The sequence below is a fragment of the Tenrec ecaudatus genome, chromosome 8 (genome assembly GCF_050624435.1).
Source record: "Tenrec ecaudatus isolate mTenEca1 chromosome 8, mTenEca1.hap1, whole genome shotgun sequence".
NCBI lineage: Eukaryota > Metazoa > Chordata > Mammalia > Afrosoricida > Tenrecidae > Tenrec > Tenrec ecaudatus.
Window position 1 is genome coordinate 110,150,626 of NC_134537.1, and position 16,381 is coordinate 110,167,006.

The window sequence follows — 16,381 nt, forward strand, 5'->3', positions numbered from 1 at the left end:
CTTGCATAAGAATATAGTAGTTTGTTTCTCAAAGTCAATCATTGCCATTGAGTTGATGCCAACTCATACTGACTGTATAGGGCAGAGTAGAACTGCTTTTGTAGGTGCTGAGACTGTACCTCTTTACGGAAGTAGAAAATCTCACCTTTCTCCTGTGGGGTGGCTGTTGGTTTCAAACTGCTGACTTTGTGGTTAGCAGTCTGATGTACAACCCACTATACCACCAGGGATCCTGTAGTTTGTTTTTAGGCCAGACCAGTTTACACAGGACTGTGGGAGAATGTTCTTGTATCTTTTGCCAGGCTCTGATATTGATGTATAGAATAGGTTCAGGATGTAGGTGTGTAATTACATATTTCTTTCCTGCCTGCCAATGGGAGAAGCAATGGAATTCTAACCCATTCCTTTAACATACATATCAGGTTCTTCCTGTTCGTTCTTTGTTAAAAACACCCCCCCCCCAAAACTCCCCTTTTGACGTTCCTCTCTGCGGTGGAGCCAATTAGGCTATATTTAGCCACATTACTGTTTTTTTTAAAATTGTTTATCTTATTATCATTCTGTTGCTAATAGAAACGGATGTGGTGGGCTAAAGGGCATATGTTGTTCAGGTTGAGCTGGTGCCTCTCTGACTTTTGAGTTCACAAGGAGACAGAAGGCTCTACAGTTCAGGTTCATCCTTGCCTCTTCTCCACTCCTGTCTTTCTGCAAAGTCTGGCTGCATCTATTTATTTCTACCAGCTAACTTCATGCCTTTTCCCTCTTGTTATGAAACACTTCCCTTCTCAGATTCCCTATTACCAACACTGAAGTTGGGATGTGAGCGTCTTGCTCCTCCTTGGCGTTCACCTACCCATTGCTGTCTTCTTTCCAGGTAAACCAGTCAGCGAGACCGCGTTCCAGAATTTTGGAGCAAATGGTTAACATATGCTGCTAACGGAAAGGTTGATGGTTTGAGTGCATCCAGAGGAACCTCAGAGGAATGCTTTGGCAATCTAATTCCAGAGCATGAGCTGCTGAAAACCTTATTGAGCACATTTGTAACACATACGGACTGGCCTTGAGTTGGGATCAACATGCGGACAACTGGTGTGCTTCTGATGGGGTTATTTAAGGGCAATAAAAACAAAACAAAATAACTTTGAATAGACCCATTGCACAATGACGTTGTATGCTTGAAAACACCCCTGCTCGTGATTCCCTTTTTTCCAGAATTGGATGCCAGAAGAAGTAAAGCGGACATTAGAGTCAGGAATTAGAAGTATGAGAGGCAGTCTAGAACTCTGACCACTGGTTCTGATTTATTCCAACAAAAAAAAAAAAACGCAAACTATAGTTCCTCCTAAAGTATGACCTCCATTAATTGTGCTCTGTGAAATTAAAGGGACTCCAGCTCAGAGGTTCAACTCGCTCTTGAGATACTGTGTTAGCTATGACTGTAATGTTTTTGTTGGCAAGCAGAATCCATATCCTTACATGGTGAATTATTAATATTTCCCCGGGGCTTTATTTCTTGTTATAATATGTTCATCACGGTGAAGGCTTTTCATTTACTTTGATTGCAAATTTTCTCCATTTTTCTTTATCTTTCTTCCCTTAAATTGATTTGCATACCAATTCTAACCAGGAAATAATCTATGAGACTATTAATATTATTTGCCAAGATTTATTTGTCCATAAAACATCATCTGACCTGCTTCAAGGACAATTCTTCATTGTGCCTTTTTCTGGTTTGACTGTTTCTGAAACATTCCCTGGGCTGGATATCCCCGCATTAAGCATTTGGAAATATTTGGATGGCTATGTAATTAATTTTAGGTTGTATGAGCATGACTTGTGATTTCAAATATGTCCTATCCTAGAGATTTAAACCAGACCTTCAGCGAGAGATCAAAATCGGTTGGGAAAATTTACCTTTGCTGTAAATCCGGAGCTGGATGTTACGAACACTCTACAACAGCCCCTTACAAAGCACCGTTTCAGGACAGCATCTTGTTCGGTTCACTGCTTCTCTGCGTTTGGCTCACCCAGACAATGATTGAGATTGAGGGGTGGGCAGGTAGGTGAGTCCAGACAACAAAGCACAGTTAACTTGACTTCAATATAAAGTAATTTGCCAAGGAGCTCTGATGGCCCAGTGGTTAATGCTGTGTGGCTGGATGAAAAGTCAGTGTTTCAAGTCCACTGGCAGCTCTGAGGGAGAAGGATATGCCCATCTGCTCCTAGAAAGATTAAATCAGAGGAAACACACAGGGAAAGCCTGCTTTGTTGCACAGGATTACTATCAGTTGGTATTGACTCTGTGGCGTGCAGCAGCAGCAAGTTGTCATGAAAACTCCTGAACCACAGGCACTTACAGCAAAACAAGAACAGATATTACTAATTGTAGCAACTCAAAGCTCTTCGAGTTTCCTTCTGATCGATGCGCATCTATTGGGGGAAATGTTAAGAGGTGTGAATGCATTGTTTGGAGTTGTGATATTTTTTTCTTAAGATTATTTCTTACTCCCATTTATTTGTATCAATATTTTACTCACCATCCTTGACCTCTTATAAGCCATGTAACAATGCTATTGATAGGCTGTGACATTTTTAGTTATTCCTATTTCATCGGGCATTTATTATGCCTTACTTTCAATCAAGAGGGCTCTTGGCCTTTAGAAAGACATATTGAAAGGATCATTTGGCCTCAAGTCACAGCCTTGAGTTGATGACTAAACTCATCCTTGCCTGAGGAGGGGACTTGGAGACATGGAATTTCATCCCAAGCAAGATATGTGTTAGCACACGGTTAAAAGTCAGATTTTATTTTTTAGTTAAAAACAAATCATGAAGCAAATAGACATTAACCACTCCTACTTCAACCTGGTAGATGCACTCTGGGAGAAAGATGTATCAAACGGGACAGCTCTCCTCTGTCCCACAAGGTCGCTATGAGTTGGAATAGATTACATAGCAGTCGGGTAGGGTGTCCTTTCATACGGCTACTTGAATGATCTTATACTTGAATCTGGTATTTGTGCAGAGCCACACAACAGGCCCATGCAAGAACGTGTCCTCACACAGTGCTTGCACCTCTAAGCATTTTTCATTGAATAACCAAACGCAGGCGTTGCTGCTGTTAGAGGCCATCAAGCTGGTCCCAGCTCGCAGCAGCCTCGTGGGCAGCACAGGGACACTGCCTGCTCTGGCTTCAGCATTGCAACTTGAGCTTCGACAGTCACTCTTTTAAATGGACAAATAATGTAGTAGTGAAAAGTCTCTATTGTACTGTTCCTTTCTAATAATACACAAAGATAGCATGTACAATGTTATATACATTTTTCTGCCACTTTGATTACATTGGTGGTTACTGTAAAATCTTTTCTGGGGGTGGATATAACATGGTAGCTCTGCCTGATGATTACTAAGCATGGAGACGGTGGTTGATCTAATGCACCTTCAGTCATGCTCAATAATTTGTCGAAAGAACTGATATCCTTTCTTTTTTCCAGCTATCCTGTCTGTGTGTAGCCTATATTGAAAACAGCAATGCAATACAAAATTCAGGCACCATACGAAGAATATCCATAGTGTACAACCAGTAACAGCAAATATTTTTATACTGTATTTATTCAGATTTCAGGATTGTGATGGCGTTAAGGTCTTCAAATGAACACCAGAGGGCACTCGTGGCTACATTATAGCTCAGCCATTGTCTCCTTACTTTTCCTTTGCATTGTCTCCGGACAATTGGCAGGGCTCCAACCCACAGGGCTTCCTAAAGCCTCTTTCATTTATTCCCTGGCACGATGGTCTCAGGTCATCAGATAGGCAAAGCGATGTTTATTCCTTGGGGATTTGTGCACCCTTTCCCCCTGCCGCTGGTAATGCACTTCTGGGTGTTTTCAAGGACAAAGAAAGATACCAAGAGAGTTTTAGATGATGGATATACTGATGCTCACACAAAGCCCAGGCAGCTCCGTGCAGGGGCATCTATGCAGCAAACCAGGGCAGTACCAATGGCTCAAGTGCACAGAAGTCAAATTCCGGGGCTGGCTGCCTGGGATCTCAATGGCTGGAATTAGGGACTAGATAGGAGGGAACCAAAGAGGGAGGAGAAGAAAGGAAGGGATGGAGACTTTCAGGCTCCCAGGAGGATTGGAAAAAGAAGGTGAAAGACACTGCCTTGAGCCGTTGGAGCTAGGATGGATCATCCTACAGGAAGAGAAGAAATAACAAGGCACTTAGTTATTTTGCTTCTATGAAAATAATTAGAACATCGTTTTGTTCTGAATTTAGCTACTCTCTCTCCTTGTGGTTCAGAAGACGTGATCTCATAGGCCTGAAGATCGCTTTGCAAGGATCCTGGCCCAAATCACCTTGTTCGTTGTTGAGAATATACGGAGCCAAACATTCACCACGTCAATAGTCTCTACGCGCACTACTAAGTGGCATTGATTCTACTCGCCAGGTTGTGTAACCGTTTTCCCGGTTCCTTTCTGAATTGTTCTTCCTGTGTGCACATAAGCACACTGCCCCCTCACGTGCCTCTCTCATCTTTTCAGTTGCTGTTGTCAATTTAATCCCATAAAGAAGGGGTTCACAAGGGAGTAGAATGCCCATGGTTGGCTTTTTTTTTTTAAAACTCACTAAGCTTTTGTTCAGTTTTTAGGAGTCTTCGGGGGATACTTTTGGTTTAAGCTTGAAGATTTTCTCAAGGCCATAGTGTCAGGGGGTGCTTGATCCATCCAGAAAGTCTAGAGTCCGTGAGAATGCGAAAATATCTTCTGTCTTTTCTCTGTTTGATTAGGATTCTTCTAAGGAATCTTTGGTCAAAAGTCTTGCCCGTGGTAGCCAGACACCATCCAGTTTTTCTGGTCTCCTGGCAATGGAGGCAATTGTTCCTGGAGTCAATTAACCACACAGTCCACATCCTCCTCCCATTCCTGACCCTCCTTTTTCCGTTAGCATCCCAGTCAAATAGAGACCTACTGTGCCTTGGGGTGAAAGATGAAGCTTTCTTCTCCCTGAAAGAGTTACTTCTCGGAAAGACCAGGGGGCAGTTCTACCCTGACCTACAGGGTGGCTATGAGTCAGCATCAACTCGATGGCAGTGAGTTTGTTTTGCTCTTATTTTTTTGAGTTGTGTCTTGAACTGCACTTTATAAGCTTCTAAACAAGGAACTATGACGTAGAACAGAAACTCTAAACCTATTAGGCCCATTCACTGAGATGTCCCCTGAAACCATGACCCTAAACCTCCAAATGAAGGAAGTAGATCCTACGAGGTATTTGGTTGTACATGAGCAGATTTAGCAGCTGCTTTGGTTTTTGTTGTGGTTGTTGTTGTAAACACATCTAGCACAATTTTGTCCATTCAGATTTGTCTTTATTTTACAGTTGCGCTACATATTGACAACCATGGCAAAAGTTGGCTCTGGACTTTACCCTTCATAATGCACTTTTTCCTCGCCATTGACGCTCTTACCTCCTCCATCTGCTGGGATCTATCTATCTAAAATTATATATATAGCCTTTTCTTTCTATGTGCTGTCATATCTTATGTACTGGCTTATTTCACTGAGCGTAATCATGTCTTCATACGTCATCCACACTGACTGTGGCAGGTGTGAGGGCTTCCTTTCTCCTCTGACTGACGAGCATTCCGTTGCATATGTGCTCCACATTTAGCTTACCCATTCATCCGCTGATGCGTATTTGGGTTGCTTCTACCTTTTAGCCATTGTGAACAGTGCTGCAATGAACATGGGGTCTAAGTCTCTTTCTGAGCCCCTGCTTTGAGGTCTTTTGGGTGTGTGCCGAGGAGGGGAATGGCTGGGTCACGTGGCAGACCAACTTGAGGGCACCTACCAACCACAACCGTAGATCTGTTTTTAGTTTTTTTGAGGAACTGCCTGCTTTCCATGATGGCTGTACCATTTTGCATTCCCACCAGCAATGGGAAAGGGTTTCAATTCCCTCTCCTCCTCCCCCACAGTGGCTCGTCTCTGTATTTTTAGCTGTCTGACTGGGAGTAAAAGGCTATCTCGCTGTGGTTTTGGCTTGTATCTCTCTGCTGGCTGATGATGGTGAGCGCCTTTTTGCGGGTTTGGTGGTCATTTGAATGTCTCTTTGAATGTTTGTTTGAATGGGAAATGGCCAGCAAGTCTTTTGCCTATTTGATGATTTGGTTATCTGTCTTTCTGTTGTCAGCTCATTGAAGTTTCTCCATAGGGCTTTCTTTTTCCTTTCTCTTTTTGTTTTCAACAAATCACTTTTTCATCTTAGCTTTTTATTGTGAATTGTGTGTCATTTTGTCCGACTGCGGTGGCTTGCATGTTGCTTTGATGCTGGAAGTGGTGTCACTGGTATTTCCAAGGCCAGCAGGGTCCCCCAAGGGGAACAGGCTTCAGCGGAGCTTCCAGAGGAAGAAGAGACGATGAAGCCCCCAAATCCCCACTTTGAAGGAGAGAGCCCCTGAAAACCGCACGCATAGCTTCAAAGCATTGTCCCGTGCAGAGGGCCCCGCGAAAGGAAGCAGAGCACAGCAGAGCACGTCAGCGACGGTGCTGAAGCATGCCCCCTGGAGCCCAAGCGCACTCAGAACATGACTCAGGAGGAGCGGCTGCTTCAGAGTTGGCCGTGGGGACATGAGTCGGGTAAAGCGTGTGGAGTGGAGCCTTCAGGACCTTCCTTTGCTGATGGGGTGCAACTCCAGCTGCAGAACTCTTCTAATCTCTTGGGATGTGTGAAGAATGCATCTAGGAAAATTCAAGGCCAAAAATGAAGTGGAACATAAGAAAGATCTATAGACCAGGCATTACTGCGTGGAAATGGACTGGTATGGGCCATTTTGAACCAGAAAGTGATACGGTTTACTATGCCAGGAACAACACCAAAAGGAATGGCGTGGCATTCATCTTAAAAAAGGACATTGCAAAATCAATCTTGACGTGCAAGGCGGTCTGTGATAGGATTATACCTATCTGCCTTCAAGGAAATCCAGTCAATGCAACCATTAAACTTTATGCACCAACCACATAAATTAGTGATGAAGAAACTGAACAATTCTACCGACATTCGTCTGAAATTGATCCAACATGTAATCAAGATACATTGATAATTACTGGTGATCGGAATGCAAAAGTTGGAAACAAAGAGGAAGGAATAGTAGTTGGAAATATGGACCTGGTGATATAAATAAAGCTGAAGATTTCATGATAGAATTTTGCAAGACCAAGGACTTGTTCATAATAAATACCTTTTTAAAAAAACAACACACGTATACGGACTTCTCCAGATGGAATGCATAAAATCAAATCAACTCCACCTATGGGAAGAGAAACTGGAGAAGCTCAATTCCAGCAGCTAAAATCTGGCCAGGGGCTGACTGTGGAACAGACCACCAATTGTGCATATGCAAGTTCAGGATAAAGCTGAAGAAAATTAAAATGAATCTATGAGAGCCAAAATATGACCTTTAGGTTATCCCACCTGAATTTTGAGAATATCTCAGGAATAGATTTGCTACACTGCACAGTAGTGACAGAAGACCTGATAAGCTGGGGGACAAACAGATCTGTCTTGGAGGAAGTCCTGCCAGAATGCTCCTTAGAGGCAAGGGTGGTGAGATTTTGTCTTAAAGTAGAGGGGCAGTGGAGGACGGGAAGGTCCTCAAGGAGATGGATGGACAACAGGGGCTGCAACAATGGGCTCACACATAGGACCAATTGTGAGGCTGGCGCAGGACTGTGCAGTGTTTCCTTCTGTTGTGGACAGGGTCCATACAGATCAAACCGACTCGATGACACCTAACAACCAGTGGAGGATTTACATGCCAGATAATCATTGTTGCATGCAACAACTTAAACAAGCTTCTTTTCTGAAGCACCGCTAGGTAGTCTTGAACCTGTAGCCTTCCTAGCAGCATCTGAGCACCTCAACCATTTGCAGAATCCATGGAACCTAGTCTGTCTCCTGTGATACGTTGGCCAACGTTGCGTGGGTTCTTCTTGGGTCTGCAGTCTGGGGCTTAAGGAGTGACTCAAGAGCATCAACTTCCCAGGAATTCCGCCTTCCCTAGAGCCTCGCTCTTTCAATGTTCGGCCTCAGTTTTCCTTCAAATGATCTCCAAACAAATTCAAATTTATCCTACCTTAAAAACCAAACCAATAAGCCACTCTTTACTTCATATGCCAACCCCTCGAGTAGCTTTTCTACTTTTATCTTTCCAATGGTACGTGATATGAAGCAACATGATTGATACAATTCTAGTTGTTTACGCAAATTTTGGGGGGAAAGTTGGACCATTACTCCAAAATCAAAGCCAGTGTTTTGAAGGTAATTACATAAAAACCAGGTATGACTGAAATGAAACCATCAGCAATAAGCCTACATGGAAAGCATGATTCTAATAGAAAATGTACACCTTTGTAATACATACATTAAAAAGAATACCTGGAGGGAACATCTCAGGATGCTGTTGTCGTGAGCGAGGTGCCATGGAGTCGGTGTGGACGCACACAGACCTCTGTGCACCAGGAGGAAATGCTGCCTGGCCTTAGTGCTCCACAAGCCTTGTTGCCATGGAGCACGTGGAGCACGTTGTTGCAGCCACTGGGTCAGGCCGTCTCTTCATCGGTTTTCCCCTTTTGTGCTGCCTTTCTCCTTTACCAAGCATGCTGTCCTTTTCCAGGGACTAGCATGCAACAACATGTTCGATGGCTCCAGATGCACGGGACAGTTGGACAATAAGCAAGGAAGACTGAAGAAGAATCCATGCGTTTGAATTGTGGTGCTGGGAAGGGTATTGAAAGTTCCACGGACTGCCAAAAGAACAAACAGATCTGTTTTGGAAGAAGTATGGTCTGAGTGAGCCTAAGAGGCAAGGAGGGCCAGACTTCATCTTATACACTTCGGACATGCTAGCAGGAAAGACCAGTCCCTGGAGGAGGGCTTCATGCTTGGCAGAGAAGTAGTAGTTAGGTGCTTTGAGTCCGTTCTGACCCGTGGCAACCTGATGCACAACAGAACAGAACACTACCCGGTCGTGCGCCACCCCCCAGCTCTGCATAGTCTTGAGCCCCCTTGTTGCAGCCAAGGGTCAGTCCATCTCCTCGAGGGCCTTGCTCTCCTTCGCTGCCCCTCAACTTCACCAAACACGATGTCTTTCCCCAGAGACTGCTCTCTCCTGATATGTCCAAAACATGTAAGAGGAAGTCTTGCCACCCTTGCACTCCGGCCTTGCTTCTTCCAAGATAGCTTGTTTGTTTATTTTGGCAGTGTGTGGTACTTTCAATTGTCTTTGCCAGCACTATAATTCAAATGCATCAATTCGTCTGTCTTCTTTAGTCAGTGTTTAACTTTCACATGCATAGGAGGCCATGGCAAACACCACGGCTTGGGTCAGGCACACTTTAGTCCTCCAAGTAACAGCCTTGCTTCTCAACACTCTAAAGAGGTCTTGTACAGCAGATGTACCAGTGTTACCTGTCTTTTAATCTCTGGACTGCTGCTTCCATGAGCATCGATTGTGGGTCCAAGCAAGACAAAATTCGTGACAACCTCAACCTTTTCTGTCTTTATCGTGATGTTGCCTACTGGTCCAGCTGTGAGGATTTTGGTCTTCTTCACATTGAAGGTTGAAATCCTTCATCTTCAAGTCCTCCTCACCTTCAGCAAGCAAGGTTGCGTCATCTCCATATCTCAGGTTGTTAATAAGCCTTTCTCCAAGTCTGATGCCACATTCTTCTTCATATCAGCTAGTTTTTGTGATTATTTCCTCAGCATATAGATTTAACAAGTATAGTGAGAAGATGTAACCCTACTGCACTCCTTTCCTGTTTTTAAAAAAATTTTGAATTTATTTATTTAATCATTTTATTGGGGGTTCATACAGCTTTTACCACAATACATACATATATCCATTGTGTCAAGCACGTTTGTATATTTGTTGCCATCATCATTTCCAAAACATCCTCCTTTCTAAGGAGCACTCTGGCTGTACTTCTTCCAAGTCAGATTTGTTTGTTCTTTTGGCAGTCCGTGGTGCTTCCAATATTCTTGGCCAGCATCATAATCTGAAAGCATCAATTGTTTTCTGCCCACCTTATTTATTGTCCAACTTAAAAAATCATTTTAAAATCATTTTATTAGGGGCTCATACAACTCATCACAATCCATCCATACATCATCTGTGTAAAGCACATTTGTACATTCATTGCCCTCATCATTCTCAAATCATTTGCTCTCCACCTAAGCCCCTGGCATCAGGTCCTTATTTTTCCCCTCCCTCCCCACCCCTCCCTCCCTCCCTCCCTCCCTCATGAACCCTTGATAATTAATCAATTATTATTTAGTCATATCTTTCCCTGTCCGAGCGTCTCCCTTCACCCACTTTTCTGTTGTCCGCCCCCCAGGGAGGAGGTCACATGTAGATCCTTGTAATCAGTTCCCCCTTTCCAACCCACCCTCCCTTCACCCTCCCAGTATCGCTACTCTCACCACTGGTCCTGAAGGGATCATCCACCCTGGATTCGCTGTTTCCAGTTCCTATCTGTACCAGTGTACATCCTCTGGTCTAGCCAGATTTGTAAGGTAGAATTGGGATCATGATAGTGGGGGAGGAGGAAGCATTTAGGAACTAGAGGAAAGTTGTGTGTTTCATCATTGCTACATCGCACCCTGACTGGCTCATCTCCTCCCCGAGACCTTTCTATAAGGGGATGTCCAGTGGCCTACAAATGGGCTTTGGATCTCCACTCTGCACTCTTAAAAAAAATCATTTTATTGGGGGCTCATACAACTCTTATCACAATCCATCCATCCATCCATCCATCCATCCATCCATCCATCCATCCATCCATCCATCCATCCATTGTGTCAAGTACATTTGTTGCCATTATCATTTTCAACACATTTTCTTTCTACTTGAGCCCCTGGTATCAACTTCTCATTTTTCCCTTTTCCTCCCTCATGAACTCCTGATAATTTATAAATTATTATTATTTCTTCATATCTTACACTGACCGATGTATCCCTTCAGCCACTTTTCTGCTGTCCATCCCCCTGGGAGGGAGTTATATGTAGATCATTCTCCTCCCATCTTCCCCTTGCCCTCTTGGTATGGCTACTCTCAATATTGGTCCAGAGGGATTTATCTGTCCTGGATCCCCTGTGTCTATTTCTTTTTACTTTCCTCTTGTTCCACTATCATATTCAGCTTTCATTTGGGTTTCAGAAATTCCTCTCGATTACATTGCCTTTGATCCATCCAGCCCTGCCAGACCTCCTACACCCTCCTCGCCATGGATTTTCAGTCACTTGCTCCCTTGTCCCTGGGCTTGTTAACACCCACTTCCTTTCCCTCTCCCATGGTCCCCTGGAACTGTCATCCCTTTGTTCACTCTTCTGGCTTATTTATCCCACCTATCCCATCCAGAGAGATATGCAGCAACAACAATATGCACAATCACAAGACCAAACACAATGAAGCAACAATAGAAACTAAAACAATAGCTACAACAACAACAACAACAAAAGTTTATAAATAGTTCAAAGTCTACTTGTTGTCCTTTACAAGTGTTTTCCAATCCAGTCTGATGGGGTGCCACATTCTGGCCCCACAGTCTATTTGTGGTGTTTCCCTGGGGACTTCATTGCTTTCCTCCCTTGCTGCTCTGTTGCATGCCCCCAGTGCCTCACTTCGGCATGGTGGGCTCAGAGTGGGCACAATTCCCGCTGTGCATCTCCAGTGTTGTCCCCCGTGGTGCTATGGGTCAGTGAAGAAAAAGTAGAGGGTCACTACTTTGTAGGGATGCGTAGTACTCTCTTGTATATATGTACTACAGTTTTTTTTAATCCATTTGTCTGTTGATGGAAATTTGGGTTGTTTCCAACTCCTCACTCAGCTCTTTTTACTTCATCATTTCTACCATTTGCTTTAGCTACTCTACATTCAGAAACAGATTTCAGAGTCTCTTCTGACAGCCACCTTGATCTTTTCTTTCTTTCTTGTCTTTTTAAAGAACTTTTGATCCTTCATGTCTGATGTTCTTGACGGCATCAGTCAGCTCATCGGGTCTTCTGTCATTCGTGCTCAATGCATCAAATCTGTTCTTGAGAAGTTTTCAAAATTCAGTTGGCATAGACTCAAGGTCCCCTTTTGACTCTCCTGGATTAATTTTAATTTTCTTCAACTTCAACTTGAAATTCTGAATAAGCAATAGATGGTCTGTTCTGCAGTCAGCCTATGACCTTATTTTGATGGATAATATTGAGATTCTCTTTTATCTGCTTCCCAGATGTAGTCAACTTGATTTCTGTGTACCCCATCTCATGAAGTTACATGTGCCTTTATAGCCCTTTATATTATTGAAAAAAGGCATTATCTATCTTATGATCTCCAGCTTTTTTTCTGTCACTACAACCATATTTTCCACTACTCTCCACTTCGCTTTGTTTCCAACCTTCACACTCCTATTTCACTAACGATCCATGCATCTTGATGGCATGTTCGATCAATTTCAGACTGCAGGAGTTGATAGAATTCGTTCATTTCTTCATCACTAGGTTTAGAACTGTGCTTTGGTGTAGGTATAGAGCTATCATTCTATCACAGACAGCATCGTACTTCAAGATAGATCTTGACATGCTCCTTTTGACAATGAATGAGACACTACTCATCTTAAATGTGTTGTTTCTCACATTGCAAACCATGTGATTGTCTGATTGCAAATGACCAACACCAGTCCATTTGGGCTCACTAGTCTAGGATATCAATCTTAATGCATTCCATTTCACTTTTGTTGACTTCCAATTTTCCTAGATTCATACTGTGTGCCTCCCATATTCTGATTACTAATGAGTGTTTCCAGCTGTTTCTTTTCATTTTGAGTTGTGTCATATTCAAATGAAGGCCCAGAAAGGTTAAACCATCCACAGCATTACGATAGACTCTACTTGGAAGAAGCAACTCTTCCCGAGGCGTATTTTGAGTGCCTTCAACCTGAATGGTTCATCTTCCAACACTGTATCTGAAAGCGTTTCACTACCAGTCTTAAGTAGGAAAACTCGTTCTTCAAAGTCTAGACGCTATGCTAAAATCTGTTCATTGCAGGCGACCCTGCTGATATTTAAATACTGGTGACATAACCTCTATTATCATGGCAACATGCGAGCCACCACAGTACAACAAACTCATGGACAAGTGGTGGATCTCAAGGCACAGTCGTACTCATTTCTGGGCATGGGGAATATAGAACATTTGAATTTTCTTCTTGATACTTCCCTGAAAATTTAAAGGCTAAATTGATGTTAATTTTCATAATAAAAAAGTGCTATAGTATTATTGCCTTTTTTTCCCTACTTCTTCCTGACTAACTTCTTACCTAATTCTTGCATCCAACCTCCCTTTACTACAGGCCTAAGGTTGTTCTTTCTAAGGTCACACACAATCACCTGCTTACCTAATGTCATGATTATTCAACTCCATCAACCTCAAAGGAGATAATTTCTACTTTTTCCATCATCTTTCAGGCATTTCCAGCTGTGTGTCATTAAGAATTAGGTGTCACCAGGAGGGAAGGGGGTGTAGAAAGGGAGAACTGATCTTGGGGATCTATGTGTAACCTCCTCTCTGGGAGATGGGCAATGGGAAGGTGGATGAGGGGAGACGCCGGGGAGTGTAAGATAAGATAAAATAATTATTTATAAACTATTAAGGGGAGAGGGGGGAGGGGAGGGGAGGGAGGGGGAGGGGAAAAAGGAAAACGAGCTGATTCCAGGAACCCAAGTGGAAGGCGAATTTTGAGAATGACGAGGGCAACGAATGTATAAGGGTGCTTTACTCAATTGATGTATGTATGGATTGTGATAAGAGTTGTATGAGCCCCAATAAAAAGATTTATTAAATTAAAAAAATGAATTAGGTGTCAAACTGCAATAAATAATCTGTTTTACCCGTCTCACTTCAGCCCAGCCTCATCTCAATTCTCCTTCTCATGGTTTTAATTCTGAGGAGGACGCTACCCAACTTCTATAGATCTTGACCTGAAATAGCAGGTTGAATATGACTCTTCTCCCACCCTGGTTTTCTCCCCACACTTTAGCCCAGCGGTTCTCAACCTGTGGTTTTCTTCCCACACTTTAGCCCAGCGGTTCTCAACACTTTGGGGGTTGAATGACCCTTTCACAGGGGCTGCCCAATTCATAACAGTAACAAAATTATAGTTATGTAGTAGTAATGAAAATAATTTTATGGTTTGGGGGAGGTGGGTCACCACAATATGAGGAACAGTATCAAAGGGTTGTGGTATTAGGAAGGTTGAGAACCACTGGATTAGCCGCTGAATTCTTTGAATTGGAATTCAGTAATTTATCCTGCCCCAGACCCTGCTGTTGACCCCATTCCTACTTTTCATGACCATATAGGACAGAGTGGAGATGCTCCATAGGGCTCCCAGGTTGCAGATGTTTATGGAGCAGATTGCCTCATTGTGTGAATCAGCTGGTGGATTTGAACTGCTAATCTTTTGGTTATCAGCTCAACATTTAACCCACTGCATTGCCAGGGCTGCTTGCATTTTAGTACATCCCCGTTTTTTTGTTTTGCTTGTTCTCACTTTGCGTCTTCTCGCATAGAGGCACCTAAACTAGATAGATAACTGGGTAATTCTAATTGTGTCAACAGTTGGTTTGTTTCTAGTCTCTCCCCTGATGGATGATGACTGGTATTTCTGAGCAGGGCTCCACTCTCCAAAAATCTCTATGAGAGCTCCTCACTACATAGCAAGCTCAAACCAGACTTAAAAAAACAAACAAAAAAACTTCTTTGATTAAAAAAAAAAAAAGATTAGTATAACAAACCAGGTTTTTTTTAAGGCTTAGCTTTCTTTACACTTTTGCTCCCTACGATTCCCAAATCTAGATCCTACATTTTAACCAGCTTAGCCCTGATGGTGTACTGGATGGTATACTGAGTCATGCAATGGGCTCCTAACCACAGGTTGGCTGTGCGAACATGCCAGTAGCTCTAAGGAAGAAAGATGAGGTTATCTGTCTCTGTAAAGGTTTAGTTTCTGAAGGCCAAAGGGTCTGCTCTCCGACATTCTACGAGGCCACTATGGATTGGAATGGACTCAGTAGCAGTGGGCTTAGTTTTGGTTTCCATTAACCAGACTATACTCATGCACCTTTAACCAAATATGCTTCCCAAGTTACTTTCTTGTGTCATTGGAGAATCATTGATTCAGAAGGGACCCAGCCTAACAAATCTAATCTTTTCTTTTACACTTTCAACCTCTTTTGGGAAAACTCCAGCATATCCGTGATTCTTTAAAATTTGGCACCAGGGACTGAAATCAGTAATCTGAGTTCAACAGGCATGTGGCTGAGATGGAGATAATAGATCAGCTGCAGCAGTCACTTGTTTACATTTAGGTCCCTGATTGGTGAAAATGGTTTGTACGACATCTGCCCCTTTGAACCCACTCCATGACACTGTACCAGAAAGGGCTGGTGATCACTGCCAGGAAAACCCCACGGGCAGGTCTACTCAGTAATAATGAGCCCCAGGAGGCAGAATCAACTTGATAACTATTTATTTTTCTGTCTAAAAGTGGTTCTCCTGGAAAAGACTGACTCTTGCTGCAGTGCAGATATGAAAGCACGTCTTAAAGACTAAAGTGGCTTAGGAAAGGAGAACGGGGTCTCTGAAAGGAACTCACTCAAAGCACAAGAAGAGCTAGGCTGCAAGCTACCCAGAGTAACCTGTGGAACAGTGGTTCTCAACCTTCCTGATGCTGCGACCCTTTAATACAGTTCCTCATGTGGTGGTGACCCCAAGCATAAAATTATTTTTGTTGCTACTTCATAACTGTAATTTTGCTACTGTTATGAATCAAGTGACCCCTGTGAAAGGGTCATTCAACGCCCCCCCCCCAAGGGGTCACGGCCCACAGGTTGAGAACCACAGCAGTAGCAGCTTGGAGGGAAACAATGCTGCCTAGCAAATCCATTCAGATGGAGCCAAGCTGAGGCTGAGCTTTTTAGATGGTGGTGCTGGTGGTTCTGGCTATATGGGTGCGAATTATAAAAGGGGGAGCCCTTAAGGACATGGGCAGCTTTCTGCAGGATAACTGGGGAAGACACAGGAAGGGAGCCTTCTTCACTTCAAAAACTGGTCGTGGCACTGCGGGCATGGAAAACTGACCATTGGAACTGCCCTTTCCACTCAGTACTGAAGCTGTGGGTTGCAGGACTGGCCTCTTGGGTTGGTATACTTTCCATTGTCCTGTCAAGAAGTGAGAAGAAATCTAGACTCTTTAAGAGCCATTTTTAACCCTCCTGGAGGTCTTGGAAGGATCTTGGGGAAAAGGAACCCTAGGAACAGACTGGAATT